Raw genomic sequence first — 17,291 nt, forward strand, 5'->3', positions numbered from 1 at the left:
GTTGTTTGCACACAGGGCCCAAGCTCGTGCAGCAGAGTTTATTTTGCTGCAGTCAAGAGGGCCAGCCCTGGGCCGTTCAGGGGTCCACAGGCCTGATGGATTGGTGAAATAAAAAAATGTGAAAGTCATGTGTGTCATGTGTAGGTTGGGCCCCTGAATGTTGCTGCGGTCAAGAGGGCCAGCATTCACTGGAGGGGTGAAGTGCACAGGTGCCTAACCCCAGACTTGTGCGCCCCATGATATCAGGTGCCCCGGTAGTTCTTGAAGCCAGCCTGCCCTGCCCGGGCTCTGCTTTCGCGCCCAGGCCCTCCAACCTAAGGAAGGCCCAGCCAGCTCCTGGGGTTTTGGGGGCAGGGGTGAAACTGGCTCCCGGCCGCCGCTGCCGCCCGCCCCGTCCGAGCACCGATCGGGCACGATCGGGCCTTGCCGTGTCCTGGCGGGGGGCACCCCACCCGAGACGCTCTTGTTAAGCGGGGTGACCTGTCGGCTCAGGAGGGCCATGGACCCGCCTGGGGCCGACGGGCCAGTGGGCCCACTGCGCCAGGCCTGCTCGCTTTCCGACTGGGCCTGCTGGCTGGCAGCCAGGTCCGAATTTATGCAAATCTCAGGCCGAGCAGGGCCTGGTGGGAGACATGAACTGTGCCACAATGTGCCTCTTCTGCTGGGCTCTGCCTGCCGGAGCTTCCCCCTGCACGTGGGACAGGCAGCTCCGCAGACGCTCAGGGCTTCCGGGAGGGCTGGGGCTGGGTCAGGGCCGGCCTTCTCACCCTCGCTTAGCGGGGCTTCCAGAACAGGCCCAAGCCCTGCCCTCTGGCTCGCAACTCATACTTACCTGGCAGGGGAGCATCTGTGATCAGCAAGGCAGGCCCCGTACAACTGGACGCTCCCTTGGTACTACAGGGAGATGGAAAAGTTCATCACAGATTTTGGCCTTCAGGGGGTGGTGCCTGCATTGTGGAACCCAAGGACAATTCACAACCTGATCCGGTCCCAAGACACCACAGATCCCATTGAGGACCTGCCAGCGGCCACAGTTACCCAGGTGTGGGAAAATGTGGCATCAAACAAACTCCTGAATATTCACAAGGACATCGCCTGGCTGACGGTGAGGGGGGCACTATCTGTGCGAGCATTCATGAACAGACGGGGCCTCTGCCCACACAGGAGCTGCCCAAGGGGGTGCCCGGCAGAGGAAACAGCGTACCACCTCTTCTGGGCATGCCCCTTTGCAAGGAAACTGCGCAGGGCCCTGAACACTGAGTTGAGTGCTCACATCCCGCCCCAAGACATTATACACCAGTCTGTGCTGTATGGACTCTTTGCACAGACCCACACAGTAGAGGCAATCCAGAACTGCTGGAGGATCCTCTGCTGCCTGAAGGACATTCTCCTCTACGCAAGGAAACGCCTGGTCCTCAATGATGAGCTGCTGACAACCGAAGCCTGTCGCAGGATGGTCCACGGCCTGCTAAGAGACTACGAAATCAAGGACAGCCTGGAAGATGGGGGCCCTGAGTAAAACCCCCAGCCCAGGCAATCATCCAAAAATAAAATAAAGAAAAAGAGAACTCTTTGCCTACTCAGGCAAAACACGAACACTTTGTAAACCACAGACTCTGAACAGAAAATATATATGTACCCACCCAAATGCCCAAAGTAAAATTGAAACCACCCCTTCTGCTTTGAGGGGGGAATGTAATTGCCACAAAAGTCTTCTTATTGAATTGAATTTATTACCCTTGTATCATCTTTAAGCACTTAATAAAGATATTTTTACAAAAAAAAAGAAAAAAAGGCAGAGCTCCCAGGGTGAGGCTCATCCATTGCACATCGGATTTGCTGACCCCTGCGATGTCCCCAAATGCGGGATTCTCGACTGCATTATTTCTGGTAGTGGGGGACTGCGTTCGCGCTTTCCCCTGATTTATTGGTGAAAGAAAGAAAGAGTTTAGTGTGCGAGTCAGGTTGTTTGCACACAGGGCCCAAGCTCGTGCAGCAGAGTTTATTTTGCTGCAGTCAAGAGGGCCAGCCCTGGGCCGTTCAGGGGTCCACAGGCCTGATGGATTGGTGAAATAAAAAAATGTGAAAGTCATGTGTGTCATGTGTAGGTTGGGCCCCTGAATGTTGCTGCGGTCAAGAGGGCCAGCATTCACTGGAGGGGTGAAGTGCACAGGTGCCTAACCCCAGACTTGTGCGCCCCATGATATCAGGTGCCCCGGTAGTTCTTGAAGCCAGCCTGCCCTGCCCGGGCTCTGCTTTCGCGCCCAGGCCCTCCAACCTAAGGAAGGCCCAGCCAGCTCCTGGGGTTTTGGGGGCAGGGGTGAGACTGGCTCCCGGCCGCCGCTGCCGCCCGCCCCGTCCGAGCACCGATCGGGCACGATCGGGCCTTGCCGTGTCCTGGCGGGGGGCAGCCCACCCGAGACGCTCTTGTTAAGCGGGGTGACCTGTCGGCTCAGGAGGGCCATGGACCCGCCTGGGGCCGACGGGCCAGTGGGCCCACTTCGCCAGGCCTACTCGCTTTCCGACTGGGCCTGCTGGCTGGCAGCCAGGTCCGAATTTATGCAAATCTCAGGCCGAGCAGGGCCTGCTGGGAGACATGAACTGTGCCACAATGTGCCTCTTCTGCTGGGCTCTGCCTGCCGGAGCTTCCCCCTGCACGTGGGACAGGCAGCTCCGCAGACGCTCAGGGCTTCCGGGAGGGCTGGGGCTGGGTCAGGGCCGGCCTTCTCACCCTCGCTTAGCGGGGCTTCCAGAACAGGCCCAAGCCCTGCCCTCTGGCTCGCAACTCATACTTACCTGGCAGGGGAGCATCTGTGATCAGCAAGGCAGAGCTCCCAGGGTGAGGCTCATCCATTGCACATCGGATTTGCTGACCCCTGCGATGTCCCCAAATGCGGGATTCTCGACTGCATTATTTCTGGTAGTGGGGGACTGCGTTCGCGCTTTCCCCTGATTTATTGGTGAAAGAAAGAAAGAGTTTAGTGTGCGAGTCAGGTTGTTTGCACACAGGGCCCAAGCTCGTGCAGCAGAGTTTATTTTGCTGCAGTCAAGAGGGCCAGCCCTGGGCCGTTCAGGGGTCCACAGGCCTGATGGATTGGTGAAATAAAAAAATGTGGAAGTCATGTGTGTCATGTGTAGGTTGGGCCCCTGAATGTTGCTGCGGTCAAGAGGGCCAGCATTCACTGGAGGGGTGAAGTGCACAGGTGCCTAACCCCAGACTTGTGCGCCCCATGATATCAGGTGCCCCGGTAGTTCTTGAAGCCAGCCTGCCCTGCCCGGGCTCTGCTTTCGCGCCCAGGCCCTCCAACCTAAGGAAGGCCCAGCCAGCTCCTGGGGTTTTGGGGGCAGGGGTGAGACTGGCTCCCGGCCGCCGCTGCCGCCCGCCCCGTCCGAGCACCGATCGGGCACGATCGGGCCTTGCCGTGTCCTGGCGGGGGGCACCCCACCCGAGACGCTCTTGTTAAGCGGAGTGACCTGTCGGCTCAGGAGGGCCATGGACCCGCCTGGGGCCGACGGGCCAGTGGGCCCACTGCGCCAGGCCTGCTCGCTTTCCGACTGGGCCTGCTGGCTGGCAGCCAGGTCCGAATTTATGCAAATCTCAGGCCGAGCAGGGCCTGGTGGGAGACATGAACTGTGCCACAATGTGCCTCTTCTGCTGGGCTCTGCCTGCCGGAGCTTCCCCCTGCACGTGGGACAGGCAGCTCCGCAGACGCTCAGGGCTTCCGGGAGGGCTGGGGCTGGGTCAGGGCCGGCCTTCTCACCCTCGCTTAGCGGGGCTTCCAGAACAGGCCCAAGCCCTGCCCTCTGGCTCGCAACTCATACTTACCTGGCAGGGGAGCATCTGTGATCAGCAAGGCAGAGCTCCCAGGGTGAGGCTCATCCATTGCACATCGGATTTGCTGACCCCTGCGATGTCCCCAAATGCGGGATTCTCGACTGCATTATTTCTGGTAGTGGGGGACTGCGTTCGCGCTTTCCCCTGATTTATTGGTGAAAGAAAGAAAGAGTTTAGTGTGCGAGTCAGGTTGTTTGCACACAGGGCCCAAGCTCGTGCAGCAGAGTTTATTTTGCTGCAGTCAAGAGGGCCAGCCCTGGGCCGTTCAGGGGTCCACAGGCCTGATGGATTGGTGAAATAAAAAAATGTGAAAGTCATGTGTGTCATGTGTAGGTTGGGCCCCTGAATGTTGCTGCGGTCAAGAGGGCCAGCATTCACTGGAGGGGTGAAGTGCACAGGTGCCTAACCCCAGACTTGTGCGCCCCATGATATCAGGTGCCCCGGTAGTTCTTGAAGCCAGCCTGCCCTGCCCGGTCTCTGCTTTCGCGCCCAGGCCCTCCAACCTAAGGAAGGCCCAGCCAGCTCCTGGGGTTTTGGGGGCAGGGGTGAAACTGGCTCCCGGCCGCCGCTGCCGCCCGCCCCGTCCGAGCACCGATCGGGCACGATCGGGCCTTGCCGTGTCCTGGCGGGGGGCACCCCACCCGAGACGCTCTTGTTAAGCGGGGTGACCTGTCGGCTCAGGAGGGCCATGGACCCGCCTGGGGCCGACGGGCCAGTGGGCCCACTGCGCCAGGCCTGCTCGCTTTCCGACTGGGCCTGCTGGCTGGCAGCCAGGTCCGAATTTATGCAAATCTCAGGCCGAGCAGGGCCTGGTGGGAGACATGAACTGTGCCACAATGTGCCTCTTCTGCTGGGCTCTGCCTGCCGGAGCTTCCCCCTGCACGTGGGACAGGCAGCTCCGCAGACGCTCAGGGCTTCCGGGAGGGCTGGGGCTGGGTCAGGGCCGGCCTTCTCACCCTCGCTTAGCGGGGCTTCCAGAACAGGCCCAAGCCCTGCCCTCTGGCTCGCAACTCATACTTACCTGGCAGGGGAGCATCTGTGATCAGCAAGGCAGAGCTCCCAGGGTGAGGCTCATCCATTGCACATCGGATTTGCTGACCCCTGCGATGTCCCCAAATGCGGGATTCTCGACTGCATTATTTCTGGTAGTGGGGGACTGCGTTCGCGCTTTCCCCTGATTTATTGGTGAAAGAAAGAAAGAGTTTAGTGTGCGAGTCAGGTTGTTTGCACACAGGGCCCAAGCTCGTGCAGCAGAGTTTATTTTGCTGCAGTCAAGAGGGCCAGCCCTGGGCCGTTCAGGGGTCCACAGGCCTGATGGATTGGTGAAATAAAAAAATGTGGAAGTCATGTGTGTCATGTGTAGGTTGGGCCCCTGAATGTTGCTGCGGTCAAGAGGGCCAGCATTCACTGGAGGGGTGAAGTGCACAGGTGCCTAACCCCAGACTTGTGCGCCCCATGATATCAGGTGCCCCGGTAGTTCTTGAAGCCAGCCTGCCCTGCCCGGGCTCTGCTTTCGCGCCCAGGCCCTCCAACCTAAGGAAGGCCCAGCCAGCTCCTGGGGTTTTGGGGGCAGGGGTGAGACTGGCTCCCGGCCGCCGCTGCCGCCCGCCCCGTCCGAGCACCGATCGGGCACGATCGGGCCTTGCCGTGTCCTGGCGGGGGGCACCCCACCCGAGACGCTCTTGTTAAGCGGAGTGACCTGTCGGCTCAGGAGGGCCATGGACCCGCCTGGGGCCGACGGGCCAGTGGGCCCACTGCGCCAGGCCTGCTCGCTTTCCGACTGGGCCTGCTGGCTGGCAGCCAGGTCCGAATTTATGCAAATCTCAGGCCGAGCAGGGCCTGGTGGGAGACATGAACTGTGCCACAATGTGCCTCTTCTGCTGGGCTCTGCCTGCCGGAGCTTCCCCCTGCACGTGGGACAGGCAGCTCCGCAGACGCTCAGGGCTTCCGGGAGGGCTGGGGCTGGGTCAGGGCCGGCCTTCTCACCCTCGCTTAGCGGGGCTTCCAGAACAGGCCCAAGCCCTGCCCTCTGGCTCGCAACTCATACTTACCTGGCAGGGGAGCATCTGTGATCAGCAAGGCAGAGCTCCCAGGGTGAGGCTCATCCATTGCACATCGGATTTGCTGACCCCTGCGATGTCCCCAAATGCGGGATTCTCGACTGCATTATTTCTGGTAGTGGGGGACTGCGTTCGCGCTTTCCCCTGATTTATTGGTGAAAGAAAGAAAGAGTTTAGTGTGCGAGTCAGGTTGTTTGCACACAGGGCCCAAGCTCGTGCAGCAGAGTTTATTTTGCTGCAGTCAAGAGGGCCAGCCCTGGGCCGTTCAGGGGTCCACAGGCCTGATGGATTGGTGAAATAAAAAAATGTGAAAGTCATGTGTGTCATGTGTAGGTTGGGCCCCTGAATGTTGCTGCGGTCAAGAGGGCCAGCATTCACTGGAGGGGTGAAGTGCACAGGTGCCTAACCCCAGACTTGTGCGCCCCATGATATCAGGTGCCCCGGTAGTTCTTGAAGCCAGCCTGCCCTGCCCGGTCTCTGCTTTCGCGCCCAGGCCCTCCAACCTAAGGAAGGCCCAGCCAGCTCCTGGGGTTTTGGGGGCAGGGGTGAAACTGGCTCCCGGCCGCCGCTGCCGCCCGCCCCGTCCGAGCACCGATCGGGCACGATCGGGCCTTGCCGTGTCCTGGCGGGGGGCACCCCACCCGAGACGCTCTTGTTAAGCGGGGTGACCTGTCGGCTCAGGAGGGCCATGGACCCGCCTGGGGCCGACGGGCCAGTGGGCCCACTGCGCCAGGCCTGCTCGCTTTCCGACTGGGCCTGCTGGCTGGCAGCCAGGTCCGAATTTATGCAAATCTCAGGCCGAGCAGGGCCTGGTGGGAGACATGAACTGTGCCACAATGTGCCTCTTCTGCTGGGCTCTGCCTGCCGGAGCTTCCCCCTGCACGTGGGACAGGCAGCTCCGCAGACGCTCAGGGCTTCCGGGAGGGCTGGGGCTGGGTCAGGGCCGGCCTTCTCACCCTCGCTTAGCGGGGCTTCCAGAACAGGCCCAAGCCCTGCCCTCTGGCTCGCAACTCATACTTACCTGGCAGGGGAGCATCTGTGATCAGCAAGGCAGAGCTCCCAGGGTGAGGCTCATCCATTGCACATCGGATTTGCTGACCCCTGCGATGTCCCCAAATGCGGGATTCTCGACTGCATTATTTCTGGTAGTGGGGGACTGCGTTCGCGCTTTCCCCTGATTTATTGGTGAAAGAAAGAAAGAGTTTAGTGTGCGAGTCAGGTTGTTTGCACACAGGGCCCAAGCTCGTGCAGCAGAGTTTATTTTGCTGCAGTCAAGAGGGCCAGCCCTGGGCCGTTCAGGGGTCCACAGGCCTGATGGATTGGTGAAATAAAAAAATGTGAAAGTCATGTGTGTCATGTGTGTCATGTGTAGGTTGGGCCCCTGAATGTTGCTGCGGTCAAGAGGGCCAGCATTCACTGGAGGGGTGAAGTGCACAGGTGCCTAACCCCAGACTTGTGCGCCCCATGATATCAGGTGCCCCGGTAGTTCTTGAAGCCAGCCTGCCTTGCCCGGGCTCTGCTTTCGCGCCCAGGCCCTCCAACCTAAGGAAGGCCCAGCCAGCTCCTGGGGTTTTGGGGGCAGGGGTGAAACTGGCTCCCGGCCGCCGCTGCCGCCCGCCCCGTCCGAGCACCGATCGGGCACGATCGGGCCTTGCCGTGTCCTGGCGGGGGGCACCCCACCCGAGACGCTCTTGTTAAGCGGGGTGACCTGTCGGCTCAGGAGGGCCATGGACCCGCCTGGGGCCGACGGGCCAGTGGGCCCACTGCGCCAGGCCTGCTCGCTTTCCGACTGGGCCTGCTGGCTGGCAGCCAGGTCCGAATTTATGCAAATCTCAGGCCGAGCAGGGCCTGGTGGGAGACATGAACTGTGCCACAATGTGCCTCTTCTGCTGGGCTCTGCCTGCCGGAGCTTCCCCCTGCACGTGGGACAGGCAGCTCCGCAGACGCTCAGGGCTTCCGGGAGGGCTGGGGCTGGGTCAGGGCCGGCCTTCTCACCCTCGCTTAGCGGGGCTTCCAGAACAGGCCCAAGCCCTGCCCTCTGGCTCGCAACTCATACTTACCTGGCAGGGGAGCATCTGTGATCAGCAAGGCAGGCCCCGTACAACTGGACGCTCCCTTGGTACTACAGGGAGATGGAAAAGTTCATCACAGATTTTGGCCTTCAGGGGGTGGTGCCTGCATTGTGGAACCCAAGGACAATTCACAACCTGATCCGATCCCAAGACACCACAGATCCCATTGAGGACCTGCCAGCGGCCACAGTTACCCAGGTGTGGGAAAATGTGGCATCAAACAAACTCCTGAATATTCACAAGGACATCGCCTGGCTGACGGTGAGGGGGGCACTATCTGTGCGAGCATTCATGAACAGACGGGGCCTCTGCCCACACAGGAGCTGCCCAAGGGGGTGCCCGGCAGAGGAAACAGCGTACCACCTCTTCTGGGCATGCCCCTTTGCAAGGAAACTGCGCAGGGCCCTGAACACTGAGTTGAGTGCTCACATCCCGCCCCAAGACATTATACACCAGTCTGTGCTGTATGGACTCTTTGCACAGACCCACACAGTAGAGGCAATCCAGAACTGCTGGAGGATCCTCTGCTGCCTGAAGGACATTCTCCTCTACGCAAGGAAACGCCTGGTCCTCAATGATGAGCTGCTGACAACCGAAGCCTGTCGCAGGATGGTCCACGGCCTGCTAAGAGACTACGAAATCAAGGACAGCCTGGAAGATGGGGGCCCTGAGTAAAACCCCCAGCCCAGGCAATCATCCAAAAATAAAATAAAGAAAAAGAGAACTCTTTGCCTACTCAGGCAAAACACGAACACTTTGTAAACCACAGACTCTGAACAGAAAATATATATGTACCCACCCAAATGCCCAAAGTAAAATTGAAACCACCCCTTCTGCTTTGAGGGGGGAATGTAATTGCCACAAAAGTCTTCTTATTGAATTGAATTTATTACCCTTGTATCATCTTTAAGCACTTAATAAAGATATTTTTACAAAAAAAAAAAAAAAAGGCAGAGCTCCCAGGGTGAGGCTCATCCATTGCACATCGGATTTGCTGACCCCTGCGATGTCCCCAAATGCGGGATTCTCGACTGCATTATTTCTGGTAGTGGGGGACTGCGTTCGCGCTTTCCCCTGATTTATTGGTGAAAGAAAGAAAGAGTTTAGTGTGCGAGTCAGGTTGTTTGCACACAGGGCCCAAGCTCGTGCAGCAGAGTTTATTTTGCTGCAGTCAAGAGGGCCAGCCCTGGGCCGTTCAGGGGTCCACAGGCCTGATGGATTGGTGAAATAAAAAAATGTGAAAGTCATGTGTGTCATGTGTAGGTTGGGCCCCTGAATGTTGCTGCGGTCAAGAGGGCCAGCATTCACTGGAGGGGTGAAGTGCACAGGTGCCTAACCCCAGACTTGTGCGCCCCATGATATCAGGTGCCCCGGTAGTTCTTGAAGCCAGCCTGCCCTGCCCGGGCTCTGCTTTCGCGCCCAGGCCCTCCAACCTAAGGAAGGCCCAGCCAGCTCCTGGGGTTTTGGGGGCAGGGGTGAAACTGGCTCCCGGCCGCCGCTGCCGCCCGCCCCGTCCGAGCACCGATCGGGCACGATCGGGCCTTGCCGTGTCCTGGCGGGGGGCACCCCACCCGAGACGCTCTTGTTAAGCGGGGTGACCTGTCGGCTCAGGAGGGCCATGGACCCGCCTGGGGCCGACGGGCCAGTGGGCCCACTGCGCCAGGCCTGCTCGCTTTCCGACTGGGCCTGCTGGCTGGCAGCCAGGTCCGAATTTATGCAAATCTCAGGCCGAGCAGGGCCTGGTGGGAGACATGAACTGTGCCACAATGTGCCTCTTCTGCTGGGCTCTGCCTGCCGGAGCTTCCCCCTGCACGTGGGACAGGCAGCTCCGCAGACGCTCAGGGCTTCCGGGAGGGCTGGGGCTGGGTCAGGGCCGGCCTTCTCACCCTCGCTTAGCGGGGCTTCCAGAACAGGCCCAAGCCCTGCCCTCTGGCTCGCAACTCATACTTACCTGGCAGGGGAGCATCTGTGATCAGCAAGGCAGGCCCCGTACAACTGGACGCTCCCTTGGTACTACAGGGAGATGGAAAAGTTCATCACAGATTTTGGCCTTCAGGGGGTGGTGCCTGCATTGTGGAACCCAAGGACAATCCACAACCTGATCCGGTCCCAAGACACCACAGATCCCATTGAGGACCTGCCAGCGGCCACAGTTACCCAGGTGTGGGAAAATGTGGCATCAAACAAACTCCTGAATATTCACAAGGACATCGCCTGGCTGACGGTGAGGGGGGCACTATCTGTGCGAGCATTCATGAACAGACGGGGCCTCTGCCCACACAGGAGCTGCCCAAGGGGGTGCCCGGCAGAGGAAACAGCGTACCACCTCTTCTGGGCATGCCCCTTTGCAAGGAAACTGCGCAGGGCCCTGAACACTGAGTTGAGTGCTCACATCCCGCCCCAAGACATTATACACCAGTCTGTGCTGTATGGACTCTTTGCACAGACCCACACAGTAGAGGCAATCCAGAACTGCTGGAGGATCCTCTGCTGCCTGAAGGACATTCTCCTCTACGCAAGGAAACGCCTGGTCCTCAATGATGAGCTGCTGACAACCGAAGCCTGTCGCAGGATGGTCCACGGCCTGCTAAGAGACTACGAAATCAAGGACAGCCTGGAAGATGGGGGCCCTGAGTAAAACCCCCAGCCCAGGCAATCATCCAAAAATAAAATAAAGAAAAAGAGAACTCTTTGCCTACTCAGGCAAAACACGAACACTTTGTAAACCACAGACTCTGAACAGAAAATATATATGTACCCACCCAAATGCCCAAAGTAAAATTGAAACCACCCCTTCTGCTTTGAGGGGGGAATGTAATTGCCACAAAAGTCTTCTTATTGAATTGAATTTATTACCCTTGATCATCTTTAAGCACTTAATAAAGATATTTTTACAAAAAAAAAAAAAAAAAGGCAGAGCTCCCAGGGTGAGGCTCATCCATTGCACATCGGATTTGCTGACCCCTGCGATGTCCCCAAATGCGGGATTCTCGACTGCATTATTTCTGGTAGTGGGGGACTGCGTTCGTGCTTTCCCCTGATTTATTGGTGAAAGAAAGAAAGAGTTTAGTGTGCGAGTCAGGTTGTTTGCACACAGGGCCCAAGCTCGTGCAGCAGAGTTTATTTTGCTGCAGTCAAGAGGGCCAGCCCTGGGCCGTTCAGGGGTCCACAGGCCTGATGGATTGGTGAAATAAAAAAATGTGAAAGTCATGTGTGTCATGTGTAGGTTGGGCCCCTGAATGTTGCTGCGGTCAAGAGGGCCAGCATTCACTGGAGGGGTGAAGTGCACAGGTGCCTAACCCCAGACTTGTGCGCCCCATGATATCAGGTGCCCCGGTAGTTCTTGAAGCCAGCCTGCCCTGCCCGGGCTCTGCTTTCGCGCCCAGGCCCTCCAACCTAAGGAAGGCCCAGCCAGCTCCTGGGGTTTTGGGGGCAGGGGTGAAACTGGCTCCCGGCCGCCGCTGCTGCCCGCCCCGTCCGAGCACCGATCGGGCACGATCGGGCCTTGCCGTGTCCTGGCGGGGGGCACCCCACCCGAGACGCTCTTGTTAAGCGGGGTGACCTGTCGGCTCAGGAGGGCCATGGACCCGCCTGGGGCCGACGGGCCAGTGGGCCCACTGCGCCAGGCCTGCTCGCTTTCCGACTGGGCCTGCTGGCTGGCAGCCAGGTCCGAATTTATGCAAATCTCAGGCCGAGCAGGGCCTGGTGGGAGACATGAACTGTGCCACAATGTGCCTCTTCTGCTGGGCTCTGCCTGCCGGAGCTTCCCCCTGCACGTGGGACAGGCAGCTCCGCAGACGCTCAGGGCTTCCGGGAGGGCTGGGGCTGGGTCAGGGCCGGCCTTCTCACCCTCGCTTAGCGGGGCTTCCAGAACAGGCCCAAGCCCTGCCCTCTGGCTCGCAACTCATACTTACCTGGCAGGGGAGCATCTGTGATCAGCAAGGCAGGCCCCGTACAACTGGACGCTCCCTTGGTACTACAGGGAGATGGAAAAGTTCATCACAGATTTTGGCCTTCAGGGGGTGGTGCCTGCATTGTGGAACCCAAGGACAATCCACAACCTGATCCGGTCCCAAGACACCACAGATCCCATTGAGGACCTGCCAGCGGCCACAGTTACCCAGGTGTGGGAAAATGTGGCATCAAACAAACTCCTGAATATTCACAAGGACATCGCCTGGCTGACGGTGAGGGGGGCACTATCTGTGCGAGCATTCATGAACAGACGGGGCCTCTGCCCACACAGGAGCTGCCCAAGGGGGTGCCCGGCAGAGGAAACAGCGTACCACCTCTTCTGGGCATGCCCCTTTGCAAGGAAACTGCGCAGGGCCCTGAACACTGAGTTGAGTGCTCACATCCCGCCCCAAGACATTATACACCAGTCTGTGCTGTATGGACTCTTTGCACAGACCCACACAGTAGAGGCAATCCAGAACTGCTGGAGGATCCTCTGCTGCCTGAAGGACATTCTCCTCTACGCAAGGAAACGCCTGGTCCTCAATGATGAGCTGCTGACAACCGAAGCCTGTCGCAGGATGGTCCACGGCCTGCTAAGAGACTACGAAATCAAGGACAGCCTGGAAGATGGGGGCCCTGAGTAAAACCCCCAGCCCAGGCAATCATCCAAAAATAAAATAAAGAAAAAGAGAACTCTTTGCCTACTCAGGCAAAACACGAACACTTTGTAAACCACAGACTCTGAACAGAAAATATATATGTACCCACCCAAATGCCCAAAGTAAAATTGAAACCACCCCTTCTGCTTTGAGGGGGGAATGTAATTGCCACAAAAGTCTTCTTATTGAATTGAATTTATTACCCTTGTATCATCTTTAAGCACTTAATAAAGATATTTTTACAAAAAAAAAAAAAAAAAAGGCAGAGCTCCCAGGGTGAGGCTCATCCATTGCACATCGGATTTGCTGACCCCTGCGATGTCCCCAAATGCGGGATTCTCGACTGCATTATTTCTGGTAGTGGGGGACTGCGTTCGCGCTTTCCCCTGATTTATTGGTGAAAGAAAGAAAGAGTTTAGTGTGCGAGTCAGGTTGTTTGCACACAGGGCCCAAGCTCGTGCAGCAGAGTTTATTTTGCTGCAGTCAAGAGGGCCAGCCCTGGGCCGTTCAGGGGTCCACAGGCCTGATGGATTGGTGAAATAAAAAAATGTGAAAGTCATGTGTGTCATGTGTAGGTTGGGCCCCTGAATGTTGCTGCGGTCAAGAGGGCCAGCATTCACTGGAGGGGTGAAGTGCACAGGTGCCTAACCCCAGACTTGTGCGCCCCATGATATCAGGTGCCCCGGTAGTTCTTGAAGCCAGCCTGTCCTGCCCGGGCTCTGCTTTCGCGCCCAGGCCCTCCAACCTAAGGAAGGCCCAGCCAGCTCCTGGGGTTTTGGGGGCAGGGGTGAGACTGGCTCCCGGCCGCCGCTGCCGCCCGCCCCGTCCGAGCACCGATCGGGCACGATCGGGCCTTGCCGTGTCCTGGCGGGGGGCAGCCCACCCGAGACGCTCTTGTTAAGCGGGGTGACCTGTCGGCTCAGGAGGGCCATGGACCCGCCTGGGGCCGACGGGCCAGTGGGCCCACTGCGCCAGGCCTGCTCGCTTTCCGACTGGGCCTGCTGGCTGGCAGCCAGGTCCGAATTTATGCAAATCTCAGGCCGAGCAGGGCCTGGTGGGAGACATGAACTGTGCCACAATGTGCCTCTTCTGCTGGGCTCTGCCTGCCGGAGCTTCCCCCTGCACGTGGGACAGGCAGCTCCGCAGACGCTCAGGGCTTCCGGGAGGGCTGGGGCTGGGTCAGGGCCGGCCTTCTCACCCACGCTTAGCGGGGCTTCCAGAACAGGCCCAAGCCCTGCCCTCTGGCTCGCAACTCATACTTACCTGGCAGGGGAGACACCATGATCACATGGTTCTTTCTTGGCCTGCATTCCCTAAGGAGCTGCAATTAGCTGATGAGCTAAAAAACGGCAATTTTAAGTGCTTTTGGAGCGTTCGTTTTTGCCACGAATTTCGGGACCCGCGACGGGAGAAACAGAAGAAGTACTACCGCGACGTCGAGATGGCTGGACACCTGACCCCCGGGATGAAGAACACCATCCGGATGAAAAGGAAACCAGATGCGGACGGCAGCATACCCCAGCTGAGCAGGGAGACCTTCTCCAGGCTGAAGCTCACAGGCCTGTGCTTTGCCCCCTCCGAGGTCTGGTGTCTGCAGGTGTTCCCAGCGTCAGGGACATACCTGGTCACCATGGCCTCAGGGGACAGCTGCCGCCGCTACTGGACCATGTGCTGGAGCAGAAGAGAGGAGAAGCCCTTTGCAGACTTCTCTATGGAATGCCAGCAGCAGATAGGAGTGAAGAGGATGACGGTGCACATTTACAATCCCCACGTGCATGTGCAAGATGTCACCACCTTCCTCCGCAGGCACTGCACACTGCTGAAAGACCCCGTGAGGTCTTTAGACAGCAATGGAATCTGGGACGGAAAGTGGCACGTCACGGCCAAGCTGCCGGAAGACCCGGGAGCAACGGACGGGACCCGCCACCCCCCATCCAGCTTCGCCATTGGCAGGGACGCTGGATACCTGTATTACGCTGGGCAGCCCAGGCTCTGCAACATGTGTGGCAAGCCGGGCCACACGGGCAAGGACTGCGCCGCCCTAACATGCAGGAACAGTAAGGAAGAGGGACACACAGCCAAGGACTGCACGATGGAGGTAGCTTGCAACCTCTGCGGGCAGGAAGGCCACCGCTTTAGGGACTGCCCTAGCAGGGCCAGATCCTATGCAGAGGCAACAGCCCCCCAGCGAGAAGAGGCGCCACAGGAGGCACCTCTACTGCGGCCCAAAGGAAGGACAAAAAAGAGGGCAAACCTAAGGTGACCAAGCCGGCCGCCACACCAGAGGAGGCCCAGGACCGTGAAGCAGACCCCGCACTCAGCACCAAACCAGAGTCCAGCGAGACACAACAGCTGGTTCTCCAGCCTAACGCTGAGGACGCAGAGGGGGGTCCTTGGACCAAAGTGGATTCAAACAGCAGAAAGAGGAGGCTAAAGGAGTCCTCCGACACCACGCAGGGGGCGCCCAAAAAACCCCTGAGCACCAGCAACAGCTTCGACCCACTGGGGGTTGAGGCAGAGCAAGAGGAAATGGAGATGAGAGGAGACCAAGTCACTCTGGTCCTGCAGGAAATGAGGTTCATGGCCGATCAAATGGCCTCATCCCCCCTCCCGCAGGAGGCAGAAGAAGAAGCAGAGGACATGGAGAGCGAGGTCGAAGAACAAAATGGAGGCACCCAGGCAGGGATGACCACAGCCCAGCCGGGCGCCGAGGCAGAGAGCACCGAAGCAATGCAGACAGGCGGAGCAGCACCAGAACAGCACCACACAGCAACCGCAGAGGGTCCGGTCCTGGAGCCGCAGCGAGAGGCTGGACAGCCTGGTATGTAGCTCTGCCCTGTGAGTAAAACCAATATGCCATGAACTGAATTTTATTAGTTTAAGCTAAACCTTTAAACATTATTATGGCTATTTCATTATTTTCCATAAATGTGAGAAGCGTTAAGGACAAGAGCAGGTGCGCTAGCACCCTGAGTTTTTTGGCTAGCCAGAATAGTGATGTTTATTTTCTATCGGAATGTGCCATCCCTTATTCCCAGTCCTACAGACACCTGGAGGACCAGTGGACTCTAGGCCCCTCATATTGGTCGGGGGGGAACAGCACTAGGGCTACAGGTGTAGCCATCTTAGTCAGAGGGAAGCGTTTCACGGCCGACTCCGTCACCGAGCTTGAATGCGGCAGAGCTCTTGTCGTTGATGGCTCGTGGGAGGGTGACCCAGTGAGGCTCATAGCTGTGTACGCCCCCTCGGATGTAGATGAGCGGATGGAAATTCTCCAGCGCCTGAGGCTACTGCTGGTCACCACCAGAACAATATTGATGGGTGGGGATTTTAACTGTATCTTGTAAGAGGGAGGACGCATAGGTCTGAGGGCGGGTTCTGGGTGGATGGATGCCGCAGCAAAGCTCCTGGCGGAGATGGTGCACGAGGCATCCTTGAAAGATGTAATAGGGTCAATGGGGCCTAACGGCAGGAACTTCTCCTGGAGCTCCCCAGATGGCTCTCTGCACTCTGGGATAGACTTTGTCTTCACCTCCCAAACAGTGAGGGGGGGACAGAGTACTATGATACCTGTCCACTTCTCTGACCATCGAGCTATCCACTTCCAGGGTGAACTGACGGGCAAGTTCCTAGCAGGACCGGGATCCTGGAAGTTGAACAGCTCCCTGCTGAGAGAAGAGAGACTGGAGGCCGACCTAAGGGAGATGTACAGGTTGTGGCAGGAAATGAAGGATGGCTTCCAGTCAACAGGGGAGTGGTGGGAATGGGTCAAGGGAAAGGTCCAAGACTTTTTTAAGAATGCAGGGAGGAGGAAAGCTCAGGGGAGGAAGAGGGAGTGTAAAAAACTGCAGCGAGAGCTGCAGGAGCTGCACGACCTCCAACTCAAGGGATGGGACGTAAGGGTTCCCCTGGAGGAAGTCAAGAAAGGGCTGAGCCAGCACTTTCGGGATGAGTCCAGGGGCATCATCTTCGTTCCAAAGTGGAGAACGTGGAAAAAGGGGAGAAATGCAACTCCTTCTTCTTCAAGAAAGTCTACGCTGCGCACACCCCTCTGGTTGATCTGCGCGACAAGGAGGGAAAACTCTGTAACTCAAGGGATGGCATAATGAAGGTGGCGACCGACTTCTATGGGGACCTCTATGCGGAGAAGAGGTCAGTGGGACACCAGGCAGAAAAGTTTCTGTCGGGCATCCCAAGAACGGTCTCCCCAGCAGCGCAAGCCGCACTGAATGCTCCCCTCACACTGCAGGAGCTGCACCTTGCGAGCAAATCTTTCAAGACAGGCAAAACACCGGGAAGTGACGGTCTCCCAGCCGAATTTTACGTCACTATGTGGGACATAGTAGGACCAGACCTACTCGAGGTGTACAAAGAGATGGTCGCAGGTGGTAGCATGCCTCAGTCTATGAGAGAAAGTATCATCACGCTCTTGTACAAACGGAAAGGAGAGAAGTGTGACCTCAAGAACTGGAGGCCCATCTCCCTCCTAAACGTGGACTACAAGATTCTGGCAAAGACAATGGCGACTAGACTCAGGGGTGCTATCGGTGAGATTGTCCACCCCGACCAGACCTGTGGGGTCCCTGGACGTAGGGTCGCTGACAGCCTCGTCCTGATCAGGGACACAATCCAGTATGTCACGGACCGCAAGGTTCGGGCAGCGCTGGTGTGCCTTGACCAGGAGAAGGCCTTCGACCGCGTCTCCAAT

At 58.2% G+C, this 17,291-nt stretch overlaps 5 non-coding genes and 4 pseudogenes across 5 annotated transcripts; all 9 read left to right on the plus strand.

Moving 5' to 3' along the window:
- The first annotated feature begins 1,787 nt into the window (after positions 1–1,787).
- On the plus strand, positions 1,788–1,922 carry LOC138528965 (U1 spliceosomal RNA; annotated as a pseudogene).
- An 866-nt stretch (positions 1,923–2,788) lies between these two features.
- Positions 2,789–2,952, plus strand: LOC138529357 (U1 spliceosomal RNA). The gene has a single exon (XR_011284694.1). It is a non-coding gene; the product is annotated as a U1 spliceosomal RNA (small nuclear RNA).
- Positions 2,953–3,818: 866 nt separating this feature from the next.
- On the plus strand, positions 3,819–3,982 carry LOC138529358 (U1 spliceosomal RNA). The gene has a single exon (XR_011284695.1). It is a non-coding gene; the product is annotated as a U1 spliceosomal RNA (small nuclear RNA).
- Positions 3,983–4,848: 866 nt separating this feature from the next.
- On the plus strand, positions 4,849–5,012 carry LOC138529359 (U1 spliceosomal RNA). The gene has a single exon (XR_011284696.1). It is a non-coding gene; the product is annotated as a U1 spliceosomal RNA (small nuclear RNA).
- An 866-nt stretch (positions 5,013–5,878) lies between these two features.
- On the plus strand, positions 5,879–6,042 carry LOC138529360 (U1 spliceosomal RNA). The gene has a single exon (XR_011284697.1). It is a non-coding gene; the product is annotated as a U1 spliceosomal RNA (small nuclear RNA).
- Positions 6,043–6,908: 866 nt separating this feature from the next.
- On the plus strand, positions 6,909–7,072 carry LOC138529361 (U1 spliceosomal RNA). Its single transcript, XR_011284698.1, has one exon. It is a non-coding gene; the product is annotated as a U1 spliceosomal RNA (small nuclear RNA).
- A 1,834-nt stretch (positions 7,073–8,906) lies between these two features.
- Positions 8,907–9,044, plus strand: LOC138528940 (U1 spliceosomal RNA; annotated as a pseudogene).
- A 1,825-nt stretch (positions 9,045–10,869) lies between these two features.
- Positions 10,870–11,007, plus strand: LOC138528959 (U1 spliceosomal RNA; annotated as a pseudogene).
- Positions 11,008–12,834: 1,827 nt separating this feature from the next.
- On the plus strand, positions 12,835–12,972 carry LOC138528952 (U1 spliceosomal RNA; annotated as a pseudogene).
- Positions 12,973–17,291: the final 4,319 nt, after the last annotated feature.

Source organism: Ambystoma mexicanum, chromosome 7q (assembly GCF_040938575.1).
Source record: "Ambystoma mexicanum isolate Mex_15411 chromosome 7q, UKY_AmexF1_1, whole genome shotgun sequence".
Lineage (NCBI taxonomy): Eukaryota > Metazoa > Chordata > Amphibia > Caudata > Ambystomatidae > Ambystoma > Ambystoma mexicanum.